Below are 20,071 nucleotides of genomic sequence, written 5' to 3'. Positions count from 1 at the left end.
GTAGTTTCTGACGCCCCGTATAATGACCAAGAACAGGTCCCTTGACATCCTGTATCGGCGCCGGAACAGTTTTTCCGGGAAGATCGGATTGGTGAGGTGGAAGTAGTCCTTGTGGAGGCGGGCCTGCCCTTCCACTCGTTGCGCGGCAGGTTTTGGCGCGGCCCTTCACGGAGCCCGGTGCTTGCGGCCCGGGTTAGAGGTGAACTCGTGGATCATGGAGGCCGCAGTAGTTGCCAATGTCCGCGTCGACTCATCGGACTCCTCGTCGGAAGAGGAGTCGACAACCTCCGCGTGGAACTTGTCCAACATCTGCCACATGTCAATCTGCGTGGGTACAAATTGCGGATCAATGGCCGCGCACAATAGCGCTGAAAACACGAGTAGAAACCTACCGGCGCAATTGACCGAACAGGTCGTGGGCGGCGCGGAAGGGCGGCGCAACCGGGAGCGTTTCGGCCGAAAACAGCCGGCACGTACGCGGCGGAGCACGCTCCTGCTCTCCCGCGCGGCAAGAACGGAGCCGACGCCGACTACTGCGCGGCGCTACGGCCGGACGGCGGCGCTAGGGGTGGGGGTGGTGGCGTCGCACTAGGGCAGGAAAGAAGGGGAACAAGAAGCAAATCGAAGCGGTCGATTTCGCTGTCCCTGACATGCGGGACCGGGTAAGAAATGGAGGACGCTCCAAGCGACCGCCGAGCGTCTGCGGAGACGCAAACCTGGCGCATATTTGGACAAGGTTTGCGTCTCCGCGGACGGCCCGATCACTTTGCGTCGGAACAGGCTCTAGACGCATTTCCGGCGGCTGATGCCCTCAGATGGCCAAGTGGCCAAGTGACGGCGGATTCGCTGAACTATTCCGTGCTACTTGGCTGCGCCGGTGCCTGTTCCGTTTTGAGCGACTCAGCCTCAGCCTGAGACTAGTAGAACCTAGAGAAGAAAGTTTCAGCAGCATGTGCTGCAGTTACAACTTGGAAAGAGAAAAGTGCCGAAGAACTAGCTTAGTCAAGAAGTTGATGAATGCTAGCTACACCCAGACAATGTTAAGCGATGTCAATAGGTTGTTTCGTCTACGCGGCGGAGATGGTGCAGTGCTACTTCAAGCGACGTGCCCTGACCTTGGTGCTCAAGCTTTCGACTCCATCGACTGGCTAAGCCTACGCAAGGTTCTTCTTGCTCGCAGCTCCCCACCGGTCTGGTGCAACTGGATCGATGTCATCTTTCACTCCTCCATGTCGATGATGTTGCTCAACAGCGTCCCAGGTAGCTGGATTGGCTGCAAAGGTGGGTTGCGGCAGGTGACCCTGTCCCCCGCCTCTTCTTCCTCGTGGATGACATCCATTAGATGTTGATGAAACAAGATGACGCGCTTCGCCACCCCCTCGTCGATGGGCTCTGCCCGCACGTCTTGCAATACATAGACGATACGCTGATCATTATGCGGGCGAACGATGGCGCGGCTGCGAGACTGAAGAGGATCTTCGACGACTTCACCAGGGCAACCGGGATGGTGATCAACTTCTCCAAAAGCACCATGGTTCCCATGGGCGTCGACGAGCCTGGCGTGGCTAGGGCTGTTGCATCGCTCGGATGCACGGTCGAGGGTTTCCTCCAAACCTACTCGGGGTTGCCTCTGTCCTGTGAGAAGCTCATGTCGGGTTGGAGAGCCCTCCTCCTCTCCCTGGCAGGCCGCCTCGTCCTCGTCAATGTTGTGCTCGACTCGCTCCCCACACATGCCATGACGGTGATGCTGCTCTAGCCCGCCGTGATCAAGGCTAGACTCCCTCCGTCGAGCCTTCCTCTGGGGCGTTGGGGAGCATATCAGTGGCGCCAAGTGTCTCGTGGCCTGTGACAAGGTTCGCCGCTCCAAAGACGAGGGTGGGCTCGGCGTGCGCGCGCTCGCGGTCCAGAACTCATGCCTCCTCGCCAAACTCCTTCACCGCCTCCGTGTCGAGACTGACACGCCATGGGCGTCGTGGCGCTGGGCCTTGGTCGATGACAGATCCATCGTTGATGATGCCCATTCGGATTCGGCCGCCGAGCATTGGGCGAGCGTCAGCGTGCTCGTGCCCCTCTACCTCTCGGTCACTCGCATGGCGGTCGGCGACGGGTGGCACACCTCCTTCTGGCACGACTACCTGAGCACCTCTCTGCGCATCCTGTTCACCCACACCACCTTCCCCAAGGTGACCGTGCCGCCCGTGCTGCTCCATGGCGTTGACAGCATCCTTGTCCCCCCCGGCTCACGACGGCAAGTGAACGTGAGTTGGCTTTGCTCGCCAACACTCTTGCTGCAATATCGCTTCCTCCTCGACGGACGAGAGATGGCTCGTCCTTTGCGCCTTCCCCAAGTCCAAGCTCTCCACTGGCGCGATGTATAAGCTCTGCCGGTTCGGTGGCGTCTCCTCCCACAATGCAAAATTCATCTGGGGAGACGTGCGCCGTTGCACGTCAAGTTCTTTGCATGGCTCTTGGTCCAATCAAGGGTGCACACGCGCGACGTCCTCCTGCAAAAAAACATTATGTCTGTCAATGAGGCCGACTGCCCCCTCTGTGACACGGAGCTAGAGACTACGAGGCATATGACTCTTCAGTGCCCAGCGGTGGCTACATATTGGGATGCGGTTGGTGTCTCCATGCCCGAAAACGCCCATGTTCAGGACCTGCACCTGCTCCCCATGCCCAGCTCGATCAGGTCGAAAACTGCACCGGCGTTTGCCCTCCTCTGTTGTTGGCATATGTGGAAGCAACACCACGGCGCAGGCTTCCACGAGGCCCGGCCTTCGTTGCAACTGGCACTGAAGACGTGCCGCGACGATGCCTCCCTCTAGTCTGGGTGTTTTCCTCCATGTAAGGGTACATTTCTCTAAGTTTGTTTTTTGGTAATTAATGATAATCCTTATGGACTAATGTTTTCATTGCTTTTATATGTAGTAATACTTCATAGGTATTTATTATAGTCCATGTGTTGGATTCAAGTGTGGATGCTATGAAGATAAACATATACCTTGGGTATTGGCATCGTGATCTTGAGTGTTTGGTTTCAAGAGAAGAATTCAAGGTATGGCTCTAACCCGGTATCATGATAGTCTCATGAGTTGAGTTGTGGATGACTTTGGTTTAGAGCATACAATCATATGAAGAGTTCTCTATATACTTGAAGATGTTATGATAGAGCATGAGGAGATACAAGGTTGACCAAGACTAAGAGCGAAGATTGAATTCAAGTTGGTCAACACATGAAACATAAAGATTGTACCACTTTGGATCCTGTGATCTTGTGGATGGTAAGCCTTGTCAATTATGCTTCATGAGCTAACCCACTATATATGTGTGTTTGTGTTGTTTATATGGGTTAGGTATCTCGAGAAATTATGCTTCAAGTTTCTCGTCCATTCGGTGATAATGGACGTGTGAATATGTGCTTCAAGAAAGCTTTCCTATAGTGGTGTATGGGGAGAAATCATGAGTCTTCACGAACCAACAATGATCAACTGAGAAATTCTGGTTTGAATGGAGCTTGAAGCGTTGTCATCAAGATCAAGCGGGATGCGCAAGGCAAAGGTATGTCCGTGCTAGGTTTTCCTATTACTAGTCTCTTATAGGTGGTTGTTAGGAGACCGGATTATAGGATAGATAGCTGCACTATCAAGAGGGGCTTTCGGTTGGGTAACTTGATCGCATCGTCTTAGGGAGCTCAATCCTTTGCATACTTTGCATCCCTATATTCCTGTTGCTTCTTGATGTGTGAGGTTTTTGAGCTTGTTGCTAGCTTTTCAACAAGCCCAAGTTCATCGAAAATGAAATATGTATTCATATTCTATTGCGTTTTTGAGTTTGGACTTCTTTTCTTGAGGTTCTGTTTGTCATTATGTTTCCAAAAAATTGGTTTTATCTCAATCGAAGTCCGGGAACTTTGTCAAAGTTTAGTTCTTTCGAGAAAACTGCAGTTTGAGGGGTTCTGGCGAAATCGGCGCAGGAACCGGCGGCACCGGCCCTCCCGCCGGAATTTTCCGGGGCGCCGAACCAATCTCGGTTTCTCCAAAACACGTACCAGTATGTTGTTCCTGCAAAACTGATCTGGTCATGGCTGACTGGTTTATTTTCGGTAGACCGACCGGGTTTCGGCCCACACGTCGCGAAAATGGATGGGTTTCCGGCTGGCCGGTCTGTGCGCTGATCTATTCCGGTGAGAGAATCTGCCAAACGGCTATTTTTCCCCTTTGGATGATGAATAGCCCTTCTTCCTTCTTGAGGAGGCAAGGTCAACCATTCTATTTGCTCTCTCTCTCATACTCCATTGTTGAACCTTAAAATCTTGCTTCCTATCCATCCCTCCCATGATTCTTGTATATTTTTGAGGAATTTGAAAGAGAGATTTAGATCTACAACTCCACCAATCATTTTCACCTCTAAGTGAGGGAAACTATTGGGATCTAGATCTTGGAGTCGGTGTTGATTTCCTCCATTGTTCTCCCTCTCTAGTTTCTACATAGCATTTGTTGCTTTGGTGGGATTTGAGCGTGAAGGATTTGAGCATCTTTGGTGTTTTTGCTTTTGCATCCTTGCATAAGTGTTGAGCTCTCCATTACGATAAGTTCGAGTGAGAGACCGTGGGCTTGTTACTCTTTGAGGGGTTACCTCCTAGTTGGCTTGGCGGTTAGTGCTCCGTTGTTCTCTTCGTGGAAGATTATGAAGATGCTCAGGTTTCTTCTTCGTGGAGGATGTGAAGTCGTTGTGGTTTTTGCCATCTCCGGATTGGAGGAAAAGCAAACCAGAAGGGAAAGGCATTTGTCATTCGTGGTATTGGCTTAGAGAAGAAGGTGAGCCTTCGTGGTGTTCGAGAGACCTTCGTGGTATCCCGCATCTCTCCATGACGTACCTCACCTCGTGTTGGGGAACACTGGAATACATCTTTATCTCTGTGTGCCTAGGTTATCCCTATACCCGAGTTTACTTTCCTTGTGATAGCCATCGTTCTTGAAGTACATATATCTTGCTATCATTTGTGTTACATATATCTTGTGTCTATCTTACTTAGCTTGAGTTGTTGTTGCACTTAGTTGAGCTTACTATATTTGGGTTTTTTTTTCTTGTAAAACAAAGGTTACTTTAATTCTGCACTGCTACAAGCCAAATCCATAATACTCACTTTGTCTAAAAGTAGGTGTCTCACTTTTGTCGAGATACAGGTGTATCTAGATGCATTTTAGTTAGAGATACAACTCTACCTAGATAAAGTTGTGATACCCATTTTTAGACAGAGGGAGTAGTTATTAAAACGCTTATTCACCCCACCCCCCTTTAGGCGACATCCCATCCTTTCACCCCCGATCTCCGCCGCGCCATTGAGGTCTAGCACAACTCCCTTTGTACCACGCCCATGTAATTCCCCATATCTCTCACTTTGTACCTCTCTACATTAATGTTGTAAAACCCTAGGTTTGCCCCTTTTTTGAATACTAGATGATTCCCCGCGCGTTGCCGCGGAAACGTACGCATAAAAATTATTTTAAATATTTATTTTACAATAAAAAAATTGAATTATTAGATCTCATAATTTATTTATTTCACGGGGCTTTTGTGAGAGTTAAATTCAAAGTTTATCATTTGAAGATGGACTATATTAACATGGACTGAGAAACATATTGTATTCGTAAGAATACAATGAGGGGTGCGAAAGCAAAAGTTGATTAACAGTGGGAAAAAATGTAACCAAAATATCATTCGATCTGATCTATCAAGACATAGGACATTCATTCATTCATCATCCATTTTACATCTAGATAATGAGATATGGGCGCTCATTCATCTTTGATAGAAGAACATGCCGCTTTAACCACATGTCATGGAAAGGAAAGAACAGTGAGAAACACTATTAACTCAACTGGCGACCAAAATTAGTAGAACTAAATGTTAATACGATGTTTGATGTGTCGCCAGAGTTATGTTTGTGTTCAAACTGACTTTTCCCTCTCTAGCATCGTGAGGTCCTGAGATCTTACCATAAAAATGATGCATCTAGACCAAACAAAAAAGGTTAGATCTGTATAAAATATATGAGGACTTTTTGCCCATCCACTGTTGATCCAACAAAAGATAGTAGTAAGTTGTTCAGATACTTTTACCAGTGGCGCTATAAGGTATATAGAGTAGAACGATTCACCATTGTAAAATTAGCGCTTGCTCCACTTTTCACTGCAGATAAAAATAACGGAACTCCCAAAGGTTGCGTTGACAATTATATCCAAAGTTGTGAGAAATATAAACTCATGGTGGCCGTACTTTTATAAGGAAACTTGCTGTGGGTATGACTGACACTGGTTGAAAGAGAAGGTTAGAATCCCTCTGAAAAGAGGATTGACAATATGTTCCCTATACCTGATCAGGATAGCTAGTAGGTTTTGCATACAAAAACAGTCAAGAAAAATATATGTGCTTACCATTTGTAAATTAAATAGGCTTGTTGTCTCTGAAATATAACCATGTTCAAGGTTGGTAGGGTAGGACCCTGGTTGCAATTCATAAGAAGCAATGCGATGCAGTAGCTACAAAGAGAAGGAGAAATGCAAGGAAGTACAGGATATAAAAAGAGATAAATACCTGCAACACGAACTAAGCCTTGAGGTTATAGGTGGGTTTCGTATCGATGTCGATCTGCACCAGCTGCATCCTCTATGTCCATGAACATTAGCTTTAATCATCATTTGTGCGCTTCTGCAAACCAAACATAGAATTAAACTAATCAATAACGAAGCATTCTAAGCAACCAGTCAAGCAATAAACTTTGCGTGCATAGCCAATAAGAACTGACACTGTAGGAGAATAGCTCACAAAAAGATCTGTACCAAAGGCCACTTTATCAATTGTAAGAATATAAGAATTTAAAGTAAGACGTACCTATACAGGTCGGAGAGCCAGTCCCACTTAGATGTGTCCCTTCATCTTTTGACCTGGACATGGTCAACTACAGTGGACAGTAAGCATATAATACCCCTATTTAGATCTAAGAGAGGGCCTGACGTTGGAGAGCAAACTTCAATCTAACTAAAAAAAATCAGGGGAGATTTAAGGGCAACAAATACATGCGACCAGTAAAATAATTGAAATAGAAGATGCATATATGCTCATCCAACGTAAATTAAAAATTAAGAGTAAGAGATGAGATCTTATGTACCAACGCAGAGAACTGCTAGCCAGGGTGTCAGTGGCAAAACGTCGAGCATCTTTCGAGCCGAACCGCAATCTGTTTGGCAGATAAAGGAACACATGTTTGGGGATTGAAAAAGGAAGGAGGAATTAGAATCGGGAGCGGACATCTACCACCTTGGAGACCGCTGCCAGAAATGTTGACCCGGGTAGCCTGGGGTCCGATGGACGATTTGCTTTTAACCTGGAGGAAGCGACCACTCAGTTCATTAGTTCAATCGAGAAATTTCTAATCAATGAATACTGGAATGCATCGGTTGGTTTCATGAGCATTATTTGCTAGTAGGTCGTGCGTCGCGGCGGCGGACGATTAAATGCTGGTGATTCACCAGCAGGAAGACGAACAGAGGATGGTTATGAATGGATGATGTTCAGCTATTCACGTTCACGATATGGTCACGGGCCCGCGAAGGGACATCCAGCCCATGTGGCTGGGCAGCCCACCTATGAAGATGCTTCGTGCAGGGATCTAAGCAGAAGGGTAACATGCTGTGACGGGAAGGATTTGGGGTGATGTGGCTGCGCGAGAAGCCAGGAAAATGGGACCAACTATTTAGAGATAGAAGATATCCAGGTGGGGAACCTCTCCCTAGGGGTGTAAACGGATAGGATAATTTCTGCACCAAAAGCGGCATCGAATCCATTTTAAGATATCCATATCCAATTTTAAAGAATCTAGCGGATCAGGATATCTGATTCTGAAGTGGTGCTCCGGATACGGTATAGGAATAGCAAATAGCATATGGGTATGGATTATCCAAATTTTAGTTATGATAATCCAAAGGTTTTAAACCGGATAATCCGATTTTTTAGTCAAAAGCCAAGGCCAATCTTGCAAGGTTAGTAGTTATTGAGTTACCAAATTCATTTGATGAGCATGTTTAGCTCTAAATTTCTATCAACGCTCGAGTGTAGCGCATTGTGTCTTTTTTCTTAACTACACAAGACTGAAAGTTTAAATCTCACCCAAGATTTGCTAGAACAATAACTATCTAGCGACGAGAGCATATATCCAACTATTTTTGTTTCCAGTTCGAGTCCGCTCCATTTCCTATTTGAATCCGCAGTCCGGCATATCCGTATTCGAATCAGAAACCAATCAATATCCGCTCCGATCCGAATCCAAGAAAAATATATGATAAAGAATATGCTATAAGCAAAATCTAATCCGTTTACACCCCTACTTGTCCCCCTTGAAAATTTGAAAAAAGGTCCTTTTTACGTGAAAAAAAAGGCTGTTTGGGCGGGCCGAACCATTTTGGATACCAAATGGGTCCTGATCTAGAAGTTGAGCCACGTCCTCCCCTAGTCTGTTTGGGCCAGGGGGAACGCAGCAGCAGCACACTTTATTTTTCCGATGTCTAACTTACGGGGTACGGTATTCTGATGGAGTACGGCCGGCTGCCGGCCAACTCCCGATAAAGCATCCAGATCTTCCGGAGATCGACCGATCGGTACGAAAATAACAAGTAACCAACGAACCGAACTGAAGTGCCACGTACGCGGATGCACTCGCACATGCCTATGTCTCTCTTTGTTGGTGAAACCAACGTGCCTCTACGCGCGTCTTCACGTGTGCCGTCGCGGAAGAGGTGCGACACGACATGCGTATGGGTATGGCCGGCCGCGCCTCTGCCATCGCGCAACGCAACAGCAGCGTCGTGTCACTGGGTTTGATTGTCCTAGAGCTGTACGCCCATGCAGCCGGTGCGCCGCACCTGCAAGCTGCCGAAACAAAAGCATCGTTCGTGTCGGAAACGATCGTCGATGCCAACCAGAAAAGAGAACTATCGTGTGCTACGTGTACTGAACACGCGCAAGTCAGGGAGCGGCCGATTTTGAGATCGTGGGACTCCGCTCCTGCACGAGCCCAACTCTGTTTTTGCACATCTCACGGTATGATTGCTGCACCCCCATGGGGCTCTCACAGGCGTTTGGATTTTGGGCCGTCCGATCGAGCTGACGTAGCGCGATCTCGGCCAGCCATTCCATCCAGGGCGCGAGGCCCTCCCGCAGACCCGCATTTTATCCACGGGTCCTGTGAAGCCCGCTCGGCCCGGACTCTCCCGTCGCGCGTGGCCGCGAGCTCTAATCCCGTCGCTCCCTCTCCCCTTCCTCCTCCGCTCCCGCCCGCCGCCTCCGCTCCGCGCCCGCCCTCCGCGCCCCGCTCGCATCGCCATCCCTCCGCCAATCGCATCGCCATCCCCTCGCCACCGCTCGCGGCCCGCGTCCAGCCTCCCACCTCGAGCTCGCGCTTGAGCCGCCTCTCCTCCTCTCCCCAATCCCCGCTCCCCATTCGTCGCCTCTTCTCGATGCGAGAGGTCGGGGACGGCACGAACCGGATGCGTTTCGTGCGAAGGCGCGCGAGCGGCGGTGGAGGAAGCATCGGTGGTGGTCGCACGGATGAAGCGGGGGCGGATGGCGTCCGTGTTGTCCTCGTCACCATCACGGCCGTGCCGCCGCACGGAGGGCCGAGCGGCTCGGCAGGAGGAGCGGGGCTTCCCACTCGTCCTGCTCCGGGCGAGCAGCGGCGGCGTGCCATGGGCCCGGCGGTTGATGTGGGAAAGAGAGGAGGCGAGCGAGAGAGGCCGAGGCCGGTAGTCACCATCGCGTTGAGGAGCAAACGGAGATACGAGGACAAGAACGAATCCAAATCAGTACGGGTATCTCTCTCCCAATCCTTTTTCCTCCAGCAGAAACGGGCCATGCCCGAGCAACCCCTCTCTCTCCTTCACTCTACCTTTTCTTCATTTTTTTACCTGTTGCATACAGTTGTTGTATGGATGATTTTTTGCTGCTACAGGGAGATGGGAAGAGAACGAAGAAATGGTGAGGGAGGTCGAAGAGGAGCCAACAGATGAATATGGATCTCGCAATAATCAGGTATAGAATCTTGATATTTATTATATTTCGGATTGTAAATTCTAACAACTCTTTTTTTATGAATACCTTGATGAGATAAAATTATTTTCTCAGAAACTAATTTGGTAGTGGATAGATGTTTGCATTGGATCTGAGGGTGCAATGGTAGTCTGTCCATTCTCTTTCCTACTCTCCTTTGATTTTTTATGTGTGATCTGGCTTTGATCTCTTTTGGATGTGCTTGAATATGCTTTGCTCTATATTGCCTAGGTCCTGAAGCATTGCCATGTGGTGTTTGGTGCATATATGCAAAAATCGGGGTACAAATATGGACTTTCGAACAATTATGGTATTTGCCTTTTCTTCTTCTACCGTTAGTATACTAAGAACAAATTCCGTGGGTTGTGATTCTCTTAATGCCACAAACCATAACCAAATTATTAATGGCATTTTTGTACTTCTACGAGAGAAGTGTGATCTTAATCCCCAACCGGGCGATGAAATTGGTAGATGTTTCTGCAAGTTTTGCTTCAGCTCTATTTGCCTCTTTGGCCCTTGCTTGATTTGGGCTGCTTAGCTCGGGCAATCGTAGTCTCCATCTTTCTTTCGAGGTTTGACTCTTTGGCCCTTGCTTGATTCAGAGTGCTCCTACAAAATGTTTCTGCAAGTTCTGTTTCATTGATGTTTGCCTCAATGAGAATGGATCTACTTATCGGGATTAACAAGCTTTGTCGATGTATTAGGTTGTGATTTGGTCTGGTCCTCGATGTACTGATTTAGCAAATAGCTTGACTCGGGCCAGTCACAAACTTACAATACAGATTGTCTGCTCTTTTCCTTGACGGCCAAATTAGACTTGTCATTTGATGCTATTGTTACAAATCGTGTAGCTACATGCAGGTATGAGAACCAGAATGAGAAGACTATGGGAGATATTTTCCTTACTAATGTTTGCTAGAGTTTCTCTGAATATGCAATATTCTGATCCAATTTTATCCTATATGCTGAACGCATCAAGAATGAAAGTTAAACAGAGCATGGCACCCTTCTTTTCAGATAATTTATCATGTAGTTATGCACGTGTTTCGCTTCAGATGTGGTTCCCAATCGGATCATCTATTCAGGTATGGCCTTTCAATATTTTATCATAGTATTTCTTCTGTCCGGTTAGTGCCCACATGTTCTGTGCTTGGTGAAATTAAATGCATATACAAAACTACAAACTGCAGTTTTATTTATGTATTTCAGGTTCATCTGTGTCGTGCTTTCCATGCCTCACTTTCTCATCTTGATATGCAGTTAATGTATTGGTTTAATCTCTTCTTTTTCTTGGATGCATCTTACATCACTACAAAATATGATATGGTGTTGAGTGTTGCTCTGTTCTTTCATTCTCTGTCAATTGTAATACATTGCACTTATTAATGTTCTTTTATTCATATTTCAGGCTATGGTCCTACCTATATGAATCCTGCTGAAAAGAATGTCTTGGGTAGACTGGTATATTGAATTCTGTGTATCTTGATCTTGCATGTTGGGAACTGCTCCTTGGATTGCCTCACTCATGGGTTCCCCTCTCTACTATCTCAGGTACATCTTAAGTGCTATTATTTTCTATTGTATTTGGCTAGAATTACTCTACAGTGAGGTCTGCAATAGAATTGAATATTCTAATTTATCTTATACTGGAAAAACAAGATACAGAGATATTTAACTTTTCATTATTTTTTATCCTGCGGATCAGAAAGCAAAGTATGGTGGCGGCTCGCGGGATATGAGGCGGGAACAACAAGGCTTGCGTTTTTGTTCCTCCATACAAAAAGGTTTTAGTTCCTCAAAAACATTTTCCAGTTTATTTTCGTCTCTTATGGATGCTTCTTTTGGTTTCTCTTGTACTGTATATTCAGGTTTTCGTCCTATTTTTGTATGGTTAGCCACCTGCAATATTTTTGGCTCCTATGATGGTTCAATTTTGTTCGTGCAGATGAAGTTGCAAGTGTATAATAAGCCTTATGTTGACATTACCATGTAGGAATTCATGCCAATCTTAGGGTCCCTGTTTACTGTTAGTACGTCTTTCATTTCAACAACAAATTTTCTGTTCGAGTGGCTTCATAGAGTGGGAATCCTTAATTTGCTCTAAAATTTCCAAATAAAGTGGCTCTAATTCATATCTACATTTTTCTGTGAGTTCACAATAATATTTGAATCACATTTGGTTTTTGAAATACTATTGCTTGAAAATATATGTAGGGACAGAGCAGTTAGAGCAACTCATGGAAACTTTAAACCTGTTTTTTTTGAACCAATTGTCGCTGCAGATATCTAAAACTTGAGCTCTCAAATTGTGAGAGCTGGTTTCGTAACTTCTATTTTATTTACTCGAACTCGGAATCATAGATTGTGATGGACGGTTCCCTAATTTGCATCTTATTTTTTGAAAGTTTTTAGAGAATATTTACGGTGTAGTCAAACAAACAAATGTATTTGAAGCTAATTCAGATTTCTTGAAAGCTAACACGCAAATGTGGATTTTGGTGTTGTTTGAGATTCTTAGATTCATGTTCTGCAGGTAGGACCACAAATAGGGAATCTAATCCAAGTTACTATTGAAATCTCATATTCGTTTACTAACCACATGTTATGGAATTGGTTTCCTAATTTATTTTTGAAACATCATAGGGCGAAGAACGCATCGAGGCTTATTTTATATTCATTTCAGTCTTGATATGCTAGAAGTCTGTAACTGCTTAATAACTTTTTTAGCATTCTTTTTCATGTTTGTAATACTATCTGGTGTCTGCTAATTTACCATGTGATGATTCTTTCCTCACTGATAGTGAGCTCATATCAAATCTGCTTGCAATTTTTGGTTATATTGTTATATATTTTTTCTCCGTAGCGAAATGGATATATATTGTGATAGATGCGAGCTACAAATATATCTTCTTAGCTTGGTAGTAATCTACTTAGTTATTTTTTCCATTGCATGTGTTAGAAAATAACATTTAAGTTTCGAGTGCCCGATTTTTCTAGCAGATATACTCCCGAGGCTAGAAGGTTCAATATGAAGGTAGATATGCTTTAATCTGAGAAACAAATTGGGGGATTTTTACTGTATTATGTGTGGTGAAATTTTGAGATGATCTAATTGATGTGATGGTTCATTTTCTTCTTATCCACTCGATTTAATGGATAAGTGATGGTTCATTTTCTTCTTATCCACTCGCTGCATGTTCCTTTCATGACATGATATTCTCATCTGCATGGTTAAATTCGGTTTATTCTGCAGTTTGTTTGGTCACGTGCATGGTGCAACTTAGATTATTATCACAAGGCAGCTCTGTAATCGTTCTAACTCTATTATGTTATCAGGTTATGGCAATGTAAGATTTCCTAAATGATAAGTATCTTCACTAGCTAGCTAGGTTAATTCTCATCTGAATTGGTTTCCTATAGGCTCCAACATCTTGGTAGCCACCCTGCCGCAAACCATGTTAGTTCTTTATGGCCTGGTTAGGTTTTGCTTGAATGTTCTTCGGACTTGCGGTTATTTTCTGAAGCATGAAAATTGAGTAGAAAATTGCATGTTTGACACTATGCAACATTGGAAGGTGCTTTTCTCCCTCTTTCACGAATGATGGTTAGCTTGCACTCCCTGGTCCTTGCTCCTTCTTTTTATTCAGACATTCAGTTATCTCCTGAACCTTCTCTGTCAGTAGTATGGCAATGAGGTTAAATTGTCGTAGGAGTGCTTGCCACTTCTTTGCATTGGTTGGTCACATTGTTTCCAGAGCTTCCGACTAACATACGTTTCCCCAAAATGAATCGTCAGATCAGATTAATATGCAGTCCTACACAAATTTGTTTAGCTGAAAATAATTAAGGTTAATTATGTGATAGACTACTAGAACTAGAATGTTCAGGCATGGAAAGAACTGAACTTTGCTGTATAGGGCTTTCTATCATTGTTATGGAAATTTAATATGTCTACAAATTCAATAGCTTGAATATAATTTGGAATGGATAAAAAAGGTGGAAGAGGTGTGATCTATACGTTAGTTAAAGAAAGTAAAATGATGCAATCGATAACTTTTTTATGTACCTAACCTTTATTCATTTCCACCATTCTCCCCTCTTATTATGTAATTTATGCTTGCGTAAAGTGAAACTTTAGTATACATAACAGATTATGGTTATGTATGCTTGGGAGTTTGTGTTGACACAGCCTTAGTGCATATATCTATTGGTTTGGATGTCCTCACATACTCGTGTTTTTCTTATCTTGCCTCTATTTTCACACTTCAGGACCAAATAACTTACCGAGTAACATTTGTAGTATGAACAAAATTCATTTTGTGCTCTGGTCCATCCAACACATATATTGTCGGTATAGGTTCTGTTCCCTAAATTAATTTTTCCCCGGAACAAATATAGTGATGGTATTTGCTATATGTCAAGCATATTTGTTTGCCTTTACATAGTATATATTTTTACGATGCTACTCATTTGTTTGCCTAGCACCTGCTGCTGAATTATTAAATCACTCGATTGTTTTTTATGTTCTCTTTTGAGGGTTATACCTAGAATGAAAGATGAATGCATTTAGACGTGAGAAGTTATGGTTTAGGACAAACAGACTATGTGTAACAGTGTAGGATTTTAAAGAATTTCAGTGACGATCATGATAGCCTGCATACTATAGGCTTGTGCGGCAAGCCGCGGTTTTGGTTGTATTATATGAAGTAGGTTCAAGCTGCAACAGTCACCGTGTGTTGTTTCTGTACTTCCTTATGAAACGACGTAAGTCATGTTTGTTCTTCACTTAGTGCTTTCTCTAAATAAAATTTCATGCATGGTTAATATGGCGTTTGCTGAATCGGTTAACAATGCGAAAGTTGCGGAAGGCCTGTCAAGAGGATCCGTGTGAGTATTCATGTTAACCAGGGAGCACAAGGGTTGGAGAGGAGCGGTGGCAGGCAGTGCAGGGTCAAGTTGGAGGCGAACATCAAGAAGTATGTAAGAAGGTGACAGATTGCTTGGAGCATACCATAGAACGGACCATTACCACAAGAACTTGAGTTTGAGACCATGAATCAAAGTACGTAAATATTCTCTGAATAAAAGTATTAATCTGCTTGTTTCTGTATTGTCTCTGATGTGTGGGTGAACAAAACTAGGTAAATGTTCTCCGAATAAAAGTATTAATCTGGCTGTTTCTGTATCTCTGATGTGTGGGTGAGAGAAAAGGGAGCATATTTTTAATGGGAAAGGAAAATTATTTGCCCATGTTCTATTTTCCTGTATCAAAGGATGTCTTTGTTATTTCTTAGTTTTCATATATGTAAGATAATGCAAAGTATTCAGTCCAGTCTTATCACAAATAGGAAAGGTTCTCTTGATGCTATTTGATGTCATGGATGTCTTCATCTCATAACATATTTATACTTACGTAAAAATCACGAGTTTCTCAGATTTTGTGCCACCATGTAGATATCTTGGAAGGAGTTCTTATAGAAAATAATATTTTTCTACTTGATTTTTATTTTCTTATAAATTGTAAATCTATGTGAATTTCACGGGATCGTGCGCCAAGGCGCACATCTAAATCTAGTTGCTATTAGGCAGTTAAGAGGACGGTGGCTGCCTCCCAAATCAAACCCTAACTTTGCCACTTTGATGTTTCATAAAAAACGAAGTAGTATTTTTCAATGGGAGATGATAGTGAGATAGCTGTGGTGATTGTTAATTTGAAGAACCGTTATATCATTTTCTTAGACTCGGTCGCTCGAAGATGCTCATAGGATACGGTATATTGGTATATATTCATAAACATAAATGTATATACATATTTCTGAGCCACGTAACCGAACCACCAACGAAAAGTATTGTTTTCCAATTCCACCAACACATTTCAGTGCCAAAGGCATACATGTCTTAGTGTCTTACGCTGATTACAATATGCTTTCACTTATCACCATCATTACCTTATTTTACAAGTGAAGTTTGTGTATGAGAGATTGTGCTACCAACTACCCACACTACCACACATGGACGGCCATAGTGCACATCAAACTCCACTTCCTTAGGATTTCGCAACGCCAAGTTGATTCGGCCCAATAATTCTAGAAGTGCATCTCTAACAATTATCAACAAACATACTGGGGTCTCGCTTAATTTCACGAAAATTAGCCGATCATTCAGTCACAATGATGACAACACGATCAGACCAGAACTCTCCTTCAATACTACTTGATCTCTCCTTAGCTTTGCTTTGCGTGACTAGAATCGGGCATGTAAGAGAAACAAAAACAAGGGGATTGCAACCAAAATATAGAAGCTGCACACTCCAAGGCAATATAGTTTTAAGAATACGTTTGATATGACCTAACTTCTTACAATGCTCACATCTAATAGTTTGGCATCTAGAAACAAAGTGGAATATACTAGTGCACCAGAACCAAATATTATCACTAACAACCGTAGGAGAGACGCAGCTAAAACTTAACCACCACCAGCCTTTGGCTGCATTCGAGTTGCCTTCGCAGCCTGTGGCCTATCGAAAGTGTATTTTCCTTTTACAGTTTAATGTAATGTTTATGTTGTTATTTTCCAGTTTTATTTGGTATATGTAATGAGTTCCATATGTTTTTTTTATTTAACTTAGGAAGACAGCAATACCCTTTTCATGTGATATGCTATTTTAGGAACCTTCCCAAAACAATCAAATAAAAAGAGGGATTTATTTTTTCATGTGATGCTGATATTTTTTCTCCCATGGGTACCAAACGTCCATTTTTCATCTCCATGTATTCGAGAAAACCCATTATTACGAAACAAACGGGCCCTTAGTCTACCGTTGCTCACCAGGTACGTACCCATACTTAACTATACGTACCCATGCCTAACTATACCCAACTATTTAATATACAAAACCAAACTAAACCAACACCTCACTGTAGTTCTAAGCTACCAACACCTCACTGTAGTTCTAAGCTAGGGTTCAGAGGTACTCACAGTGATCTGGCAGTCAGACCATGAGGAGGAAGACGATGACATGTCGGCTAGTCGTAGGAGGATGAACTGCCGCGATGGAGGTCCACCGGCTTGAGAAGAGTCCGCCCCTTACCTTTGTGTCCAGCGAGATGGAGAGCTCGGAAGGGGGAAAATGGTGGCAAGGCTTTGGGCAGTGAGGTGTAAATACGGGGGAGTATCGAAGGGAGGTGTCGAATTTCTCCCGCCGTATTTTCCCTGGCGCGCGTGGGCTCCCTCCATGCCTCCCTCGCATCAGCGCGGCGCATTTTTGCCACAGTGAGCGCAAGACGAGGCTGCATCGCAAGAAACAACCGAATCGAGCATTACTCCTTGTACAACTTTTCGGGTGCTTTAAATTTTGTGTGATGCAAGAGAATTTTTCTCCCATAGGTATCTAAATGTCTATTTTTCGTCTCCACGCATTTAAGAAAACCCATTATTACAAAACAAACGGGCCCTTAGTCTACCGTTGCTCACCAGGTACGTATGCCTAACTATACGTACCCATGCCTAACTATACCCAAGTATTTAATTCACAAAACCAAACTAAACTATTCAGACTTAGCTGATTAGTAGCAACCAAATTAAACAAACCCACATGGAGCAACCGTACCAATGCGCCCGGTTTAGCTAATAAATCCATTCTCGGGTTTACTTGGAGGTAAACATGCCACCCTAATCAAATCTAGACCGTTCGATCAAAACCAATGAACGGTCTAAGCCAGGTTGGAGGCATCTTATAGAAATTCTCCTGTTCAACACCTACCCAAGCCCAAGTCGACACGGCAGGGGCAGGCGAACGATTAGTATCACCTAGCTGAAACAGCGATGCTCACCACACACATACATAGATGCCCCACATTCCAGCGACACTGACGTGCGTCTTGACCTCGTATAATTATTCTATACTTACTGCGAGTATAATCCCGTCTATGATCACGAAACCATGATCATCTATTAATCAACAAGCTAGTTTAACAAGAGGCTTACTATAGGGACTCTTTTATGTTTACATAACACACATGTATTAATGTTTCCGGTTAATACAATTATAGCATGAGATGCAAACTATTATCATAAACACAAAGATATAACAATAACCACTTTATTATTGCCTCTTGGGCATATCTCCAACACACTCATTACTTGGAAGATGAAGAAACAGACAACGGTTTTCCTTTCGAGCGCATAGGCCGAGTTATTGGAAGATTTTATTGTTTCTGCTACACTGACTCCTCTCTTGTCAGACAGTATTGGCGCTATCAACATTGCGCGAGATCCTATGAAGGATGAGCTCACCAAGAACATAGGTGTAGATGCCTCCATTGTACGCATTGACGTGCACGATCACGATCTCACACTTTTGTATGTGCCTTCCAAGAATTTGGCAGACTTTTTTCACAAAGGACCATACTAGAGCATAACATGGATTCATTCTCTCCAAGTTTGGTATTTGTTATCAACCATAAGTTTGATGGAAGGGGAGGATCTTATAGACGTATAGATCCTTTTCATGCATATCCACGTTGCATAAGAGGTTTCTAGCAGATTCTCACACATGTACATGCATTGGTTGTTGGCCCCTTGCAAATGATAGTTGCTAAGTCCAGCGACACTGGATGGCTCAAGGCGACGGCAAATTATCGGGGTCGTTGGCACAGAGGTCCTCCACGCGAGCCCCCCAAAAACATCGTCGGCACAGTGGAGTCTGTGCCGACGGCATCCCTCGGCACAGTTTCAGCCACCGACACACCTTCCATTGTGTCGACGGCCGCCCTCGGCACAGTTTCAGCCGTTGGCACACCTTCCATTGTGTCGATGGCCACACTCGGCACAGTTTCAGCCCTCGGCACAGTTTCCGTGATGGCGGGGAAACGGTGCCTAAACTATGCCAATGGCAATGCCATCAGCACATCTTTCCCGCCCAATTTCTCCCGCCAAAGCTTTCCCGCTCGTTCTCTCCCGCCCTTTCTTTCCCACCATGTTTTCCCACCGTTTTTCTTGCGCCCATTCTCTCCCGCCAAGTATTCCCGCCGTTTCAGCCCCTCGCCACCCTATATATAGCCATGTCTTCTCCTCCAACACAACACGACCACCAACACTTCTCTCCTCCAACACCACCATAAAATCCTCTGAGCTCCGCTGCCGTTGAGATGGCTCCTCGTCGCGGTAGCATCACGGGTCTCCTCGGCGTTTGCTTGCGGCCTGGGGACCATTTTGCGGATGAAATCACCGCCGGTGGAGTGCGTGTGTGGCTCGGCACCTTCTACGGGAAGGAGGATGTTGCTCGCGCATACGACGTTGCGGCGTGGAGGTTTGCCCAGCCGCGCAACGAAATGAGCTTCTTGGAGGTCCGGTCTATGACGGAAATCGAGAGTCTCGCTCCTGAGCCGCTACTTCGCTCAGAGGTGGAAACGCGGCGGTATCGTGAAGGTCAGCGGTGGATTGCTAACACCGAAGCGGTCATCCCGATGTAAGTTTTTCTCATTTTCATCTTCTTTCCAACATTCATTCATGAATGGCTTAGTTGACGAGAATCCTTATTTTTAAATTGTAGGCTGAGTTTGAGACAGAAGCATTTGACGGTTGTAGCTGAGTGGGACGTTCAGAGAAGAGCATGGGAACAGTACTATGATGCAACGAGTATGGTAATTTCCATTCTTTATGGTTGCAAGACATGACAAGTCCCACCTCCCCTAGTTTGAACCTTTAATTTCTGGAGCGCTTGACATCTAAACTATCTTGACTGGAGAGAGGATCCCACTTCCGGAAGAGCAACCCCCTAGGACGGGGCCGTCTCCAGTGTGCCCATCGAAGGAAGCTTTCGCGGCCACATACTATGCACAAACCTCAGTTATTCGGTGTCTAACCACCTATCACCGTTTTCCTGTTACATGGCTAAGATGCTAACTCTTGCTCAAACATGTAGGGAACAGGATGTTCATGGACCCGACCCTCTCCGAGTGTG

The sequence above is a fragment of the Lolium rigidum genome, chromosome 5 (assembly GCF_022539505.1).
Source record: "Lolium rigidum isolate FL_2022 chromosome 5, APGP_CSIRO_Lrig_0.1, whole genome shotgun sequence".
Taxonomy (NCBI): Eukaryota; Viridiplantae; Streptophyta; class Magnoliopsida; order Poales; family Poaceae; genus Lolium; species Lolium rigidum.
This window is presented reverse-complemented; position numbering follows the sequence as displayed.